Source organism: Salmo trutta, chromosome 29, assembly GCF_901001165.1.
Source record: "Salmo trutta chromosome 29, fSalTru1.1, whole genome shotgun sequence".
Taxonomy (NCBI): Eukaryota; Metazoa; Chordata; class Actinopteri; order Salmoniformes; family Salmonidae; genus Salmo; species Salmo trutta.
Genome location: NC_042985.1, coordinates 37,837,364 through 37,850,615, shown reverse-complemented (window position 1 = coordinate 37,850,615; position 13,252 = coordinate 37,837,364). Strand labels below are relative to the sequence as shown.

The 13,252-nt window shown below is 41.2% G+C and overlaps 1 protein-coding gene across 1 annotated transcript in view; it reads right to left on the bottom strand.

The window, feature by feature from the left end:
* LOC115167569 (neuron navigator 2) overlaps positions 1-13,252 on the bottom strand; it is a gene marked incomplete in the record, with an annotated part of 313,298 nt that overhangs the window by 227,218 nt on the left and 72,828 nt on the right.

Below are 13,252 nucleotides of genomic sequence, written 5' to 3'. Positions count from 1 at the left end.
TTGCTACTTTGAGATGCATGATATGGCCCCCCCCCCCCTCCCCGTCTTACTTTTCATGGTCTGAAAAAAAAGTGAGATCAGCACTCATAGTCTTGGGTAATATGTAAATTTGAGCCCAGAGGTATGCAGCATATAAAGAGGATGGGTTTAGTGATGGTGAATAATCCAGTTACCAGTAATTCCCTGGGTTAGTTATGTCTCAGAAGGCTAAAAAGGAAGCATGGAATTCCTCATTGACCATACTGCCATGGGTATATAGTGAAAAAGGAAAATGTAAGAGAACTTCCCTGGTGACGCAGAGTATAAAAGACCTGGCTTGGGAACCAAACATCGCAGATTCAAACCCCACGTGCATACTGTCAACATAAGAAGTACGGGTGTGAACATAAATCATTTAAACAAAATGTAATCCTTAACATTAAGAAAAAATCCATAACCAAATTTGAATCACAGTGCAGTTATCACAAAACTACCACTAACAGGTCCCAATAATCATCATAAAGGGAAAATGTTTTACAGCAACAATGCTGTAACGTTAGTAAGAGGGGATACGAATCTTTTAAATGATTTGCCATGGATATAAAGCGCTCCGCTCATCATTAACAGTTGGAAAACAAACGCTGGTTACAGAAATTATTGCAGTTGATATGCAGCCATTGCCAATGGCCTACTTGAGTTGAGAGGTCATTTGCTAAATGAAGGACTGCAAGCGCAATTTGAGCCACGACTCGCGAGTCTGTCTCATCAATGTCACTGTTCACTGTTTACTCCTGTTTCAACAGGGTGTTATTCCCTTTATAGTGGGAGTTGAGACATACAGTTAACACCATTAAAAAGCTAGCCCACATTTGATGCGTTTTCTTTTGCCCTGTGTTTGATTTGGGAGCTTAAACTCGATGGGCAGGCTTGTGTTAAACATGAAACAAAGTAGGCCCCTAGACTAATTATTATGTAATTTTCCTTCAGAAAAACAATGTTTTTTTGTTGCATATTTCATTCTGGAACCTGCCTAGGTTTAGGGGGGGTTGTAACCTATTCTAAAACAGCATACTATTAGCAGTTAGCAAAAAAAACTAAAATAGACGAGATGCATTACTATTCCAAAACTGCAGCTCGTGGTTGGAACACATATTTCCTTACTTTAATCAACCAGTCCATTCTGAATTCATGATAAAGCGGTCATGATTTGGCAAGGAATGTAGAATTGTATTAAATGCTCTTTTCATTTTAACAGAAAACCGATACAAAAATGTCCACTTAAACGTTAAGATTTTTTTTTTTTTTGTCACATCCCTAATATGCAGTGTAAAAAAAGATGGTTATGTTTGTATGATTATATGCCGTTCATATGTCCTATGAACTAAATAATGTGCAGATTGTCAATATATAAAGTGTAAAATGCATAGTTGTGATTAAATGCTTTTCAAATGTCCTACGAATGAAATTAAAATGCCATGAGTCTACATCACCTTCAAAGGACGGCATGTAGCCGAGCGGTTAGGAGTGTTGGCCCAGTAACATAAAGGTCGTTGGTTCAAACCCCCGAGCCGACTAGGTGAAAAATCTGCTGTTTTGCCATTGAGCGAGGTACTTGCTCCAGGGTCACCATCAATGATGGCTAATCCCTGGCTCTGACCCCACTCTCAGGGGGAGTGGGATATGCTAAAAAACACATTTGTACATGTATGAAATAGGATAAATGTGAGCACTCACCTAATTATCTTATCGAATACAAATATCCATTAAATCTGGATGTATCTGTTTTCTAATGCTTTAAAAGGAGCTACACATTTGCATGCTGAGAATGTTGTGGTAATATTAGGCAAAACTTAAATATAACATTTCTTGAAATGTTCTGAGGACCGCCAAGACAAGGTAAAATGTATATTGCAGTGAACATCAATGGAATATCGTGAACCCTAAAACAAATATGCTATGATTAAAAAAATAAACTTATTTGGAAATTGTAAAACATTGTGCACCATTGTGGAACATCTGTGCAACCTATGTGAATATCACAAGAATATTCTTGCAACATTCCAGACAACTCCCATAACTTCATTAAATGTTCTGGGAACCTTTACGGAACTTAGACCAGGTGTTTTGTCAACATTCTTACAACATTATAGGAATGTCCTGTGCAACCTAACTTAAACATTATCTGAAAGTCAACACAACTGAGGATATTTTGAAACTCTCTCTTGTAATGTACCCACACCCTAATAAAATGTTCTGGGAACCTTTAAAGAACTCAGAAAGGCTGTTCTGTCAACATTCTTGCAACAACAAAGGAATGTTTTGTGCACCCTGATACAAAATTAACTGAATGTCCGCACAACTGGATCATTTTTTGGAAATCTCTCTCTTTTCATATCCCCGCAATGTTCCCAGAACCAAAAGATATATTGTGGGAACCTTTAAAGAACAGACGAAATGTGTTCTGGGAACGTTCTTGTAACATAAGGTGAAAGTTTTTGTGTTTTAGGAACACATATAATATATATATATATATATATATATATATATATGCAGTTGAAGTGGGAAGTTTACATACACCTTAGCCAAATACATTTAAACTCAGTTTTTCACAATTCCTGAAATTAATCCTAGTAAAAATTCCCTGTGTTAGGTCAGTTAGGATCACCACTTTATTTTAAGAATGTGAAATGTCTGAATAATAGTAGAGAGAAGGATTTATTTCAGCTTTTATTTATTTCATCACATTCCCAGTGGGTCAGAAGTTTACATACTCTCAAATAGTATTTGGTAGCATTGCCTTTAAATTGTTTAACTTGGGTCAAACGTTTTGGGTAGCCTTCCACAAGCTTCCCACAATAAGTTAGGTGAATTTTGGCCCATTCCTCCTGACAGAGCTGGTGTAACTGAGTCAGGTTTGTAGGCCTCCTTGCTCACACATGCTTTTTTAGTTCTGCCCACACATTTTCTATAGGATTGAGTTCAGGGCTTTGTGATGGCCACTCCAATACCTTGACTTTTTTGTCCTTAAGCCATTTTGCCACAACTTTGGAAGTATGCTTGGGGTCATTGTCCATTTGCAAGACCCATTTGCGACCAAGCGTTAACTTCCTGACTGATGTCTTGAGATGTTGCTTCAATATATCCACATAATTTTCCTACCTCATGATGCCATCTATTTTGTGAAGTGCATCAGTCCCTCCTGCAGCAAAGCACCACCACAACATGATGCTGCCACCCCCGTGCTTCACGGGATGGGATGGTGTTCTTCAGCTTGCAAGCATCCCCCTTTTTCATCCAAACATAACGATGGTCATTATGGCCAAACAGTTCTATTTTTGTTTCATCAGACCAGAGAACATTTCTCCAAAAAGTACAACCTTTGTCCCCATGTGCAGTTGCAAACCGGAGTCTGGCTTTTTTATGGCGGTTTTGGAGCAGTGGCTTCTTCCTTGCTGAGCAGCCTTTCAGGTTATGTCGATATAGGACTCGTTTTACTGTGGCTATAGATACTTTTGCACCTGTTTCCTCCAGCATCTTCACAAGGTCCTTTGCTGTTGTTCTGGGATTGATTTGCACTTTTTGCACCAAAGTATGTTCATCTCTAGGAGACAGAACGCGTCTCCTTCCTGAGCGGTATGGCGGCTGCGTGGTCCCATGGTGTTTATAATTGCGTACGATTGTTTGTACAGATGAATGCTGTACCTTCAGGCGTTTGGAAATTGCTCCCAAGGATGAACCAGACTTGTGGAGGTCTTCAATTTTTTTTCTGAGGTCTTGGCTGATTTCTTTTGATTTTCCCATGATGTCAAACAAAGAGGCACTGAGTTTGAAGGTAGGCCTTGAAATACATCCACAGGTACACCTCCAATTGACTCAAATTATGTCAATTAGCCTATCAGAAGCTTCTAAAGCCATGACATAATTTTCCGGAATTTTCAGTGAACTTAGTGTATGTACACTTCTGACCCATGTATGTATGTAAACTTCTGAATTATAAGTGAAATAATCTGTCTGTAAACAATTGTTGGAAAAATGACTTGTGTCATGCACAAAGTAGAGCGGTTGAAAAACAAGTTTTAATGACTCCAACCAAAGTGTATGTAAACTTCCAACTTCAACTGTGTGTATATATATATATATATATATATATATATATATATATATCCCGTTTGTCTCCCCAATTTTGTGGTGTCCAATTGGTAGTTACCGTCTTGTCTCATCGTGCAACTCCCGTATGGACTCGGGAGAGGCGAAGGTCGAGAGCCGTGCGTCCTCCAAAACACAACCCAACCAAGCCGCACTGCTTCTTGACACAATGCCCACTTAACCCAGAAGCCAGCTGCACCAATGTGTCGGCGGAAACACCATGCACCTGGCGACCATGTCATCGTGCACTGCGCCCGGCCCGCCCCAGGAGTTGCTTGTGTGCGATGGGACAAGGACATCCCTACCGGTCAAACCCAGACGACGCTGGGCCAATTGTGCGCCACTCCATGGGTCTCCCGGTCGGGGCGACAGAGCCTGGACTCGAACCCAGAATCTCTAGTGGCACAGCTAGCTCTGCGATGCAGTGCCTTTGAACACTGCGCCACTCAGGAGGCCTGGAACATATATTTTGTGAGATCCCCACCGTGTTCTCACCAGACTGTTCCCTCAACCTAATGAAACATTCTGGGAACCTATAAGGAACAGATTAAATGCGTTCTGGGAACGTTCTTGCTACATCAGCACGACTGGACAGTTTTTGTGAGAACATTTGCTGCAACCTAACGAATGTTCCGGGAACTTTAACAGGAACACTTTTGGTTAGCTGGGTAGGCTTGTTTTGTCTTCAGTGGAGTTGACATCTCTCTCTCACCTCGCCCCCCTCTCTCTCTCTCTTCTTCTCTCCCTCTTCCTTCCTCGCTCAGAGAACTAGACAATGTCCAATGTTAGTCTTTGTGGTGCTGAGAAAACATTTGCACAAGCCCCGGGTAGCAAGAATAACAACACATCATAGTTTATTTTACAGCTTTCCATGGTTAGCAGCTCATGTGGAAAGAATACTCTCTATGAAATGGTACATTTCTCTTGACGGAAAAATATAGGCTGTTTTGATGATGTAGCTGGGGTAGGATGTTGAAGGATGTTGGATACTGTATTGCACATCACACTCCAAATAAATAAATGTCACTTTCACAATGGGCAAGAGGATGTAGATTAGGTTCCAAGTGCCACAAGATCACTGCAAAATCCTTGATAACAAGCACAAAACATCATAACAAAAGCGTGTACATGGAGAAACCAAGCATTGCTGTCCGGATTTCCAACGTTATATACACTGAAGAACAGTGAGAAACCAGGGAAAACAGACCATCCCCCACTAAACACACAGCCACAGACACACACAGGAACGCACACACACACAGGCACGCACACTTCTCTTCAAGCCGCCATGACATGAGGTTGATTTGAGGTTGAGCCAATCAAAGATGCGGTCGATATGTGGTCTAGTTTAGCCTTTACAGCAGAATCACAGCACAGTCCTCAAAGCAGAGAGCCTCTCACATCTGAACTACAGAATAAATCACCACCGTGGGTGTGTTTACCCCTGGCCTGTGGATGAGTGTATAGACCCCTTTTCAGTACACGACACACTGACGTCAAGCACAGATGCACCCGACTTTTGGCTGCAGTGAGAAAGCCATCGCCATCTGCGCCCGTTCAACATAGCCTAGATTTAAGTTTGGATTACTTATAAACAAAATAACTTTTTGGGGTTCTCATATGCTTACAATTATGTTTTGATTATTGGTTGAACAGTCGCTAAGATTATATTTGGTTGTGATCTTTGCAAAATAACTATTTTGGATGCAGCAGCGGTTAGCTAGAATGCTAACACTCATTAACATAGGCTATCGCAAAAGCTAGCCAAAGAGCCATTTTGCTGAATGAAGTTGAAGTGTTTTTTAAGTATAATGCTGTTGATTTGCGATGATGACACAAGCATTATATTAAGCATGGCATTCATATGAGCCTTAAAATTCAATTCTAATCCAAAAGTAGTGTGAAATGCAGCCCCCAACTTCAGCACATCGCCTTTGTGCGGCAATGTTTGCAAACACAGAAAGGGGTCTATGTGTGTGGGGCAGAGGGGTCCGTCTCCCTTGGAGAGGGAGAGGAGGTGGGAGAGGAGGAGGGTTGCCGAGACGGTCTTATCTGTGTGATGGAAGACTGACAACCTGCATCTGTTTACCTCACCCTTCTCTTTTTGTGTGTGTGAGCGTGTGAGTTTGTGTGTTGCTATTAGGGACTGCCATTGCCCTCCACCTCCTCCCTCTATTCTACTCCTATTCTCTTCTTTCTCTTCTACACTCTTTCCCTATCCTCATGTCCTCATCCTCATAAGCCCACACCAGGGATAGGTTATAGGATCCACCCATAACAAACATTATACCAGAGAAGGAACGGGAGAGGAGGGAGAGAGAGGGAGTGTTGGTATGTCAGCCCATGACAGCCCCTCCCAGTGCTGATGATGGATGCCATAGCCAGAGAATAGACCATCTATGGTCTACAGAGCATCTTTGATAGCGCATGCCCGACGTACTGATGTACCAACAGACAAACATCTCTAAAGAACACTTCTGTCAGGCTCGTATATACTAACCTTGCTGCGTCTTAGAAGCCTTATCTGGTGTGACGTAGAATAGATTGCTTCGGTAAGCTAATGTATTAAACTACAGCACATACAGAGATGGGAAAAGACTGGCTTTTCTGTAGCTTAACTGAGAGGGGGGGATAGAAGGAGAGAGGGAAATAAAAGACAACGTGGGTGGAGTAACGTGTCCCATTAGCAAAGATGACAGTGTTATTGTAAAGGTGCTTAGTGGAGGTGCAGACTGTTTAGACTGTGGATGAAACACTCGCCTGTGGCCTGGGACCATCTCTTAAATCACAGAAAGGAAATATCACTTTGTTTCCGTCTCTCTTTCTCCGTGTCGAGTGTGTAAACCGCAATATACTGCAATCTCACCTCTGCCAAACTCGAATGACTCTTTCTCTGTACGGATGGAAGAATGTAAAAGATAGTTAAGAGGCTGGTGTATTTTCTGCCCTTAAAACAAGGCATACTACAGAGGGGAAAGAGCGGATATCTTGTATTCTGTGTATTTGTGTGTGTATATTTAGCTCCTAGAACAAACAAAGGTTATAATGTGTTGTGTTCCGTCATTGTCCCAGCAGCAGCACATACAACATGACATGAAGTGTCATTCCCTGAGGTGAACCACCTGCCCCTGTCTGCAGCTGAGACACACAGACACACACACACACACATACATACAGACACACACACATATACAGATAAACACACACACAGACACAGTCACACACCATGCTCCAGGCACACGAAACATAGCGGATACAGGAGCCCCGCTCATAGTTTGACAACAAGATCGTACAGTGAAGCCCTGGGGACAGCATTAGCAGCACATCAACACACAGACAGATGCTCGCACATTAGTGCACTCACACATATACACGAAGACGCACACACACACACACACACACACACTCACAAGCACAAAAGCAAAGCCACTTAAAAATGACTGTGTAAGGTGTTAAACACACACACACAGGCCAAACCACAGCTGGTCGGTGAGATTTGACTCTCTCCCCGTCATGAAAACAGCCTATTAACATGACAAGAGGAGGGGATGTAAAGGAGAGAGAGAAATGGGCAGAAAGAGCTGTGCCTGTGTTAGTGTGTGTATGACAAAGCCTTCCTGCTGCATGAGATAAACCCATAGAGGTGTGTGTGTGTGTAGGAGGGCACACATATTCACTAGGATCGGTTAGAGGGGCACTGCAGAAACATAAACACCCCATTACCCTGACCTGAGGTTAGCCCAACCACCACCACTCCTTAACAATCTGCCAGTGCCCAGGTTGAACGACACACACATACAACCCACTAATTGTGTGCTTAGGGCTGTCCCCCGACTGAAAAAAAATATTAGTCGACCGAGAGTAGTCTGGTCGTTCGACCAATTAATAATCGAAATTTTAAAACGTGTATTTTTCCATTTATAGACACACCCTATGTTTGAATAAAATCAACTATATATAGGCTACTGAGCTTGTCTGATGCTTTAAGCACTGCGATTAAAAATGAAGGCACAAATTACTAAAGAGGAAGCCAGAGATCAATTTAGCCTAACCAGAAGAAAAAAAACCTCTTCCCGACCCTCCTCCTCCTGCTGCTGCTGGTTTTTGTAGATTCTGCCATTAAGCTCCTGAAGTTGCCGGTAACAGGCTACACCAGCGGTCGGCAACCTTTTCCATTTGGAGTGCCAAGTTATCGTAACATTTCTACTGATCTGCGTGCCAGTTATGATTTTCATATGCACATGTTTGTGGAACAGTTTCATTTCATTTAAAATAAGGTTTTCATACCTCAAAATCAATGCCATGTGGTTAATCAAAAGTCTATCTAAATGAAAATGATACAAATCTAAAAGTTACTTTATTGCCATTGCCAATATGTAAAAATATCCTAAATAAAGCCAACAAATAAAAACATTGCAGCCTGCAGGTAGATAATATCCCAATAAAAATAAAATCCTATAAATCACATTGGCTACGCATGGCCTGTAAGCAAAGGAACTTGAAACATTGTATCAACTATTAACTTGGTCAGCCAGAAGCTAGTGCTAGCAAAATTGCAACATTATATAAAATACTCTGGGCCCTCAGTTTCCTGTGCCGGTGAGCTCCAAACAGACAGACACAGGTGTAGGCTATTTGCGCAAAGGATAAGAAGTAATCAGGTAGGCCTATTTTATGACGTTTCTAGGCTAGAGCATGACATTTTTTCCCCTTTCATCCTGAATGGTTATCGAAAGGGAGACTAGGCTACGTTGAGGAACTACTGTCATTCTCAATGGATGTAAAAACAGACTTTGTTTACTTACTGTTTTGAGGCAAAGAAAACATTTATTTGAGAAGCTCCACAGTGATATTGAGTTAAGACAATCGGAAATAGTATCAGAACCCAAATGTGCACATTTATAAGTCTAAATTTGCACGCAGGCCAGGTAGCCTAGGCCTAGTTCTATGCGTAATCAAGGGTGTGTCCTTACTCAAGATTGACAGGAGAGCTCCAATCAAAAGACGATTAATAAATTGACAACTTGTATACGGAATGAAATAAACCAAAACTTTCTTCTCACAAGTGTCCAATCCTACAATAGCAACGGTAAGACTGTAATAACAATATATTGAATGACTTAACATGACCGTCACCAAACAAACTAACGGTAAATGTACTACTGGTGATACAGGTATGCCATCCCTGCGGCCTCCACAATGGATTCATTCACTCAGACAGGTGTGAATCAGAAAGGTGTCTCGTGTGCCATAATATTTTTATATACAGTACCAGTCAAAAGTTTTAACACCACTACTCATTCAAGGGTTTTGCTTTATTTGTAGTATTTTCTACATTGTAGAAGAACAGCGAAGACATCAAAACTATGAAATAACACATATGGAATCATGTAGTAAGCAAAAAAGTGTTAAACAAATACAAATATATTTTATATTTGAGATTCTTCAAAGTAGCCACCCTTCGCCTTGATGACAGCTTTGCACACTCTTGGCATTCTCTCAACCAGCTTCACCTGGAATGTTTTTCCAACAGTCTTGAAGGAGTTCCCACATATGCTGAGAACTTGTTGGCTGCTTTTTCTTCACTCGGTGGTCCAACTCATCCCAAATCATCTCAATTGGGTTGAGGTTGCATGATTGTGGAGGCCAGGTCATCTGATGCAGCACTACTTCACTCTCCTTCTTGACCAAATAGCCCTGACACAGCCTGAAGGTGTCTTTTGGGTCATTGTCCTGTGGTAGCCATACTGGTTAAGTGTGCCTTGAATTCTAAATAAATCACCAACAGTGTAACCAGCAATGCACCCCCACACCATCACACCTCCTCCTACGTGCTTCACGGTGGGAACCACACATGCAGAGATCATCCGTTCACCTACTCTGCATCTCACAAAGACAGGGCGGTTGGAACCAAAAATCTCAAATTTGGAGTCATGAGACCAAAGGACAGATTTCTACCGGTCTAATGGCCATTGCTCGTGTTTCTTGGCTCAAGAAAGTCTCTTCCTCTTATTGGTGTCCTTTAGTAGTGGTTTCTTTGCAGCAATTCCACCATGAAGACCTGATTCACGCAGTCTCCTCTGAACAGTTGATCTTGAGATGTGTCTGTTACTTGAACTATGTGAAGAATTTATTTGGGCTGCGATCTGAGCTGCAGTTAACTCTAATGAACTTATCCTCTGCAGCAGAAGTAACTCTGGGTCTTCCTTTCCTGTGGCGGTCCTCATGAGAGCCAGTTTCATCTTAGCGCTTGATGGTTTTTGCGACTGCACTTGAAGAAACTTTCAAAGCTCTTGAAATGTTCTGGAATGACCGACCTTCATGTCTTAAAGTAATGATGGACTGTCATTTCTCTTTGCTTATTTGATCTGTTCTTGCCATAATATGGACTGGGTCTTTAACCAAATAGGGCTATCTTCTGTATACCACCCCTACCTTGTCACAACACAACTGATTGGCTCAAACGCATTAAGAAGGAAAGAAATTAGAACATTTACTTTTAATTGAAATTGTTAATTGTTAATTGAAATACATTCCAGGGGACTACCTCATGAAACTGGTTGAGAGAATGCCAAGAGTGTGCAAAGCTGTCATCAAGGCAAAGGGTGGCTACTTTGAAGAATCTTAAATATAAAATATATTTTGTTTTGTTTAACACTTTTTTGGTTACTACATGATTCCATATGTGTTATTTCATCATTTCAGCCCAAGCGTGCTTAGGCTCCCTTTCACATACACAAACACAAAAACACACAGAGACAAAACAGACACACAAACACACACCCTAACGATACGCATAGACTCCCTGCCTTTTACACAAACTAAACCCCTAATGACAGTCTGACATTTCACTGCCTCTTTATCTCTCTTCTCTCTCCATTGGAACACTGTAACCTGCAAAAGAGAGATCTGCTCATTGTTACACCTATTCTCTTTTTACTTTTATTATTCTCTAAACCCCCCTCCATCACACATGTCAAAGGTCAGGCGGTCTGACTGATCCCTCTCTACAGGCTCTGGGTTTCTCTCTCTCTTTATCCTTCTTTCACTCTCTTTTCCTCTGCCTATCTCTCTTTCATCTAAGTATCTCAGTCTGCAGAATTGTAAAGTTTCCCTCTGGCTTTTGTTCTTCTCAGGGATGAGAAAGAGAGCTGTGTGTGTGTGTGTGTGTGTGTGTGTGTGTGTGTGTGTGTGTGTGTGACAGAGAGGTCAAAACCACAATGCCAATTATGCAAAATCTGACCATAAAGAGGGAGATGATGATGTCCATTGACAGGGTGACATGTTCAATAAAGATGTTAATACAATGGTGTGACAGCCAATGACCACAGCCACAGCTCATAGACAGCCACCTAGAGTTATGTGAAATGTGAACTTTTAAAGGGACATTCTCAAATCAGAAGAGGACCATCGCACCAGGGGCTGGAACTGATTTTTTACCCAATCGTTTTTTCTTTCACTTCCACTGTTCCGACCAGCAAAAGAAAGTTCTGAACCTGTTTCTCACCCAGAAAAAGGTAGTGGTTTATCTCGTTCCTTTCTGTTCCTTTTTAAATCTCTGAAATGTATATATTTTTTGACATTTAGCTCCACATGAAATGACTTCACCAATCAGTGTGGATAGAGCAGCTTGCTATGGAGTGGGCAAGCTATTGTTGTTAACATTGGTGATGGAAAGACAAGTGTAGGGCGCGAGATGCAACTGAAATTTTGCGGGTGAGGAGATAGTGAGAGAGGGTGGAGGAGGAGGTTTGGCATCTTGTGATGAAATGCATTATTTGAATTAGACCCACAGAATTATACCTACGGAGGAGCGACTTCTTTGGAGGAATTTTGAATGCCTTTGAACTTCAGAGAGTTGGCTTAACGTTGGACCCGAGCTAGCTAGTGAGCTAACAAGCTTGTGTGTGCAGAGTGGCACCACCAGAATTAAAAACACGTCTTACCTTTTTGTAGTTAATAAATCCAATGTGAAATGTGATAGTATCCCTAACTAGCATTGAAAAAGTTAATCCATTCTTTCTAATTAAAAATCCCTCTCCCTATCTTCTAAATCACCTTGTAACGTCAGTAGGATAAAGTAGCCTTTGCTACATTGGGGAGAGGCAGGTAGCCTATATATGCACACACACTGGCCAAGATTTTCAGCTGGCAGGCAGACATAGGAAGAAGTTTCTGATTGACAGAGGAAGTTTTTGCATAGGCGCTTTGTTGCTTTTTTTTGTTGGACTGGAAAAAATTCCCGGAACATAAAAGAACATTATTAACCTGTTCCCAGTACGGAACAGTATAGATCACTTTCGTTCCCCGTTCTGATTCTGTTCCTTGAAAAATTACATTATTTTCCAATTTTCGGATTTGTTCCCTGTACCGGTTCCAACCCCTGCATCACACTCTCCCAAATGTTTCGTTAAAGGGACATTCCCAACCCGACCTGGGTTTCAAATACATGTGTATTTTAGTATCTGGTATTTTAAATACTTTTTTCTGTGTATTTGAGTATTTTCAACTACAAATTGCATTTTAGAGTATTTTCAAATGCTTACTTCAAATACTATTTTCAAATGCTTACTTCAAATACTATTTTCAAATGCTTACTTCAAATATTATTTTCAAATATCTGGGTTAAATGCATGGGAGTGTACTTGAGTCAATGTATTTGAGTATTTTCAAATACTTTAGAAAATTCAACTAATTGTCTTTTCGTATAAAATATATCTAAGTACTTATTTCGAATGTATAAGAAAGTTATTGAGATATTTGAAATCGTATTTGATTCCAGGTCTGATCCCAACAAAACACATTTTTAGCAACATGTTGCAAGGAGCAAGAAGTCATTGAGAAAGAGAAATGGAAGCTACATCATCTCCTGGCGACGTCTGAGCATCTCGACCTTTCCCAAAAACGATAAGGAAATGAGTCATTTGTAACTCGGTTGGTAGAGAATGGAACTTGTAACGCCAGGCTCATGGGTTAGCTTCCTGAGACCACCCATAAGTAAAATCTAAGTCGCTTTGGATAAAAGCATCTGCTAAATGGCATATATTATAAGGCCTTGATAGCAGGACAATAACGACGGACTCTTCCGCCAGAGGAGAGAATAGGAGGAAGAAATGAAAAGAGAAAT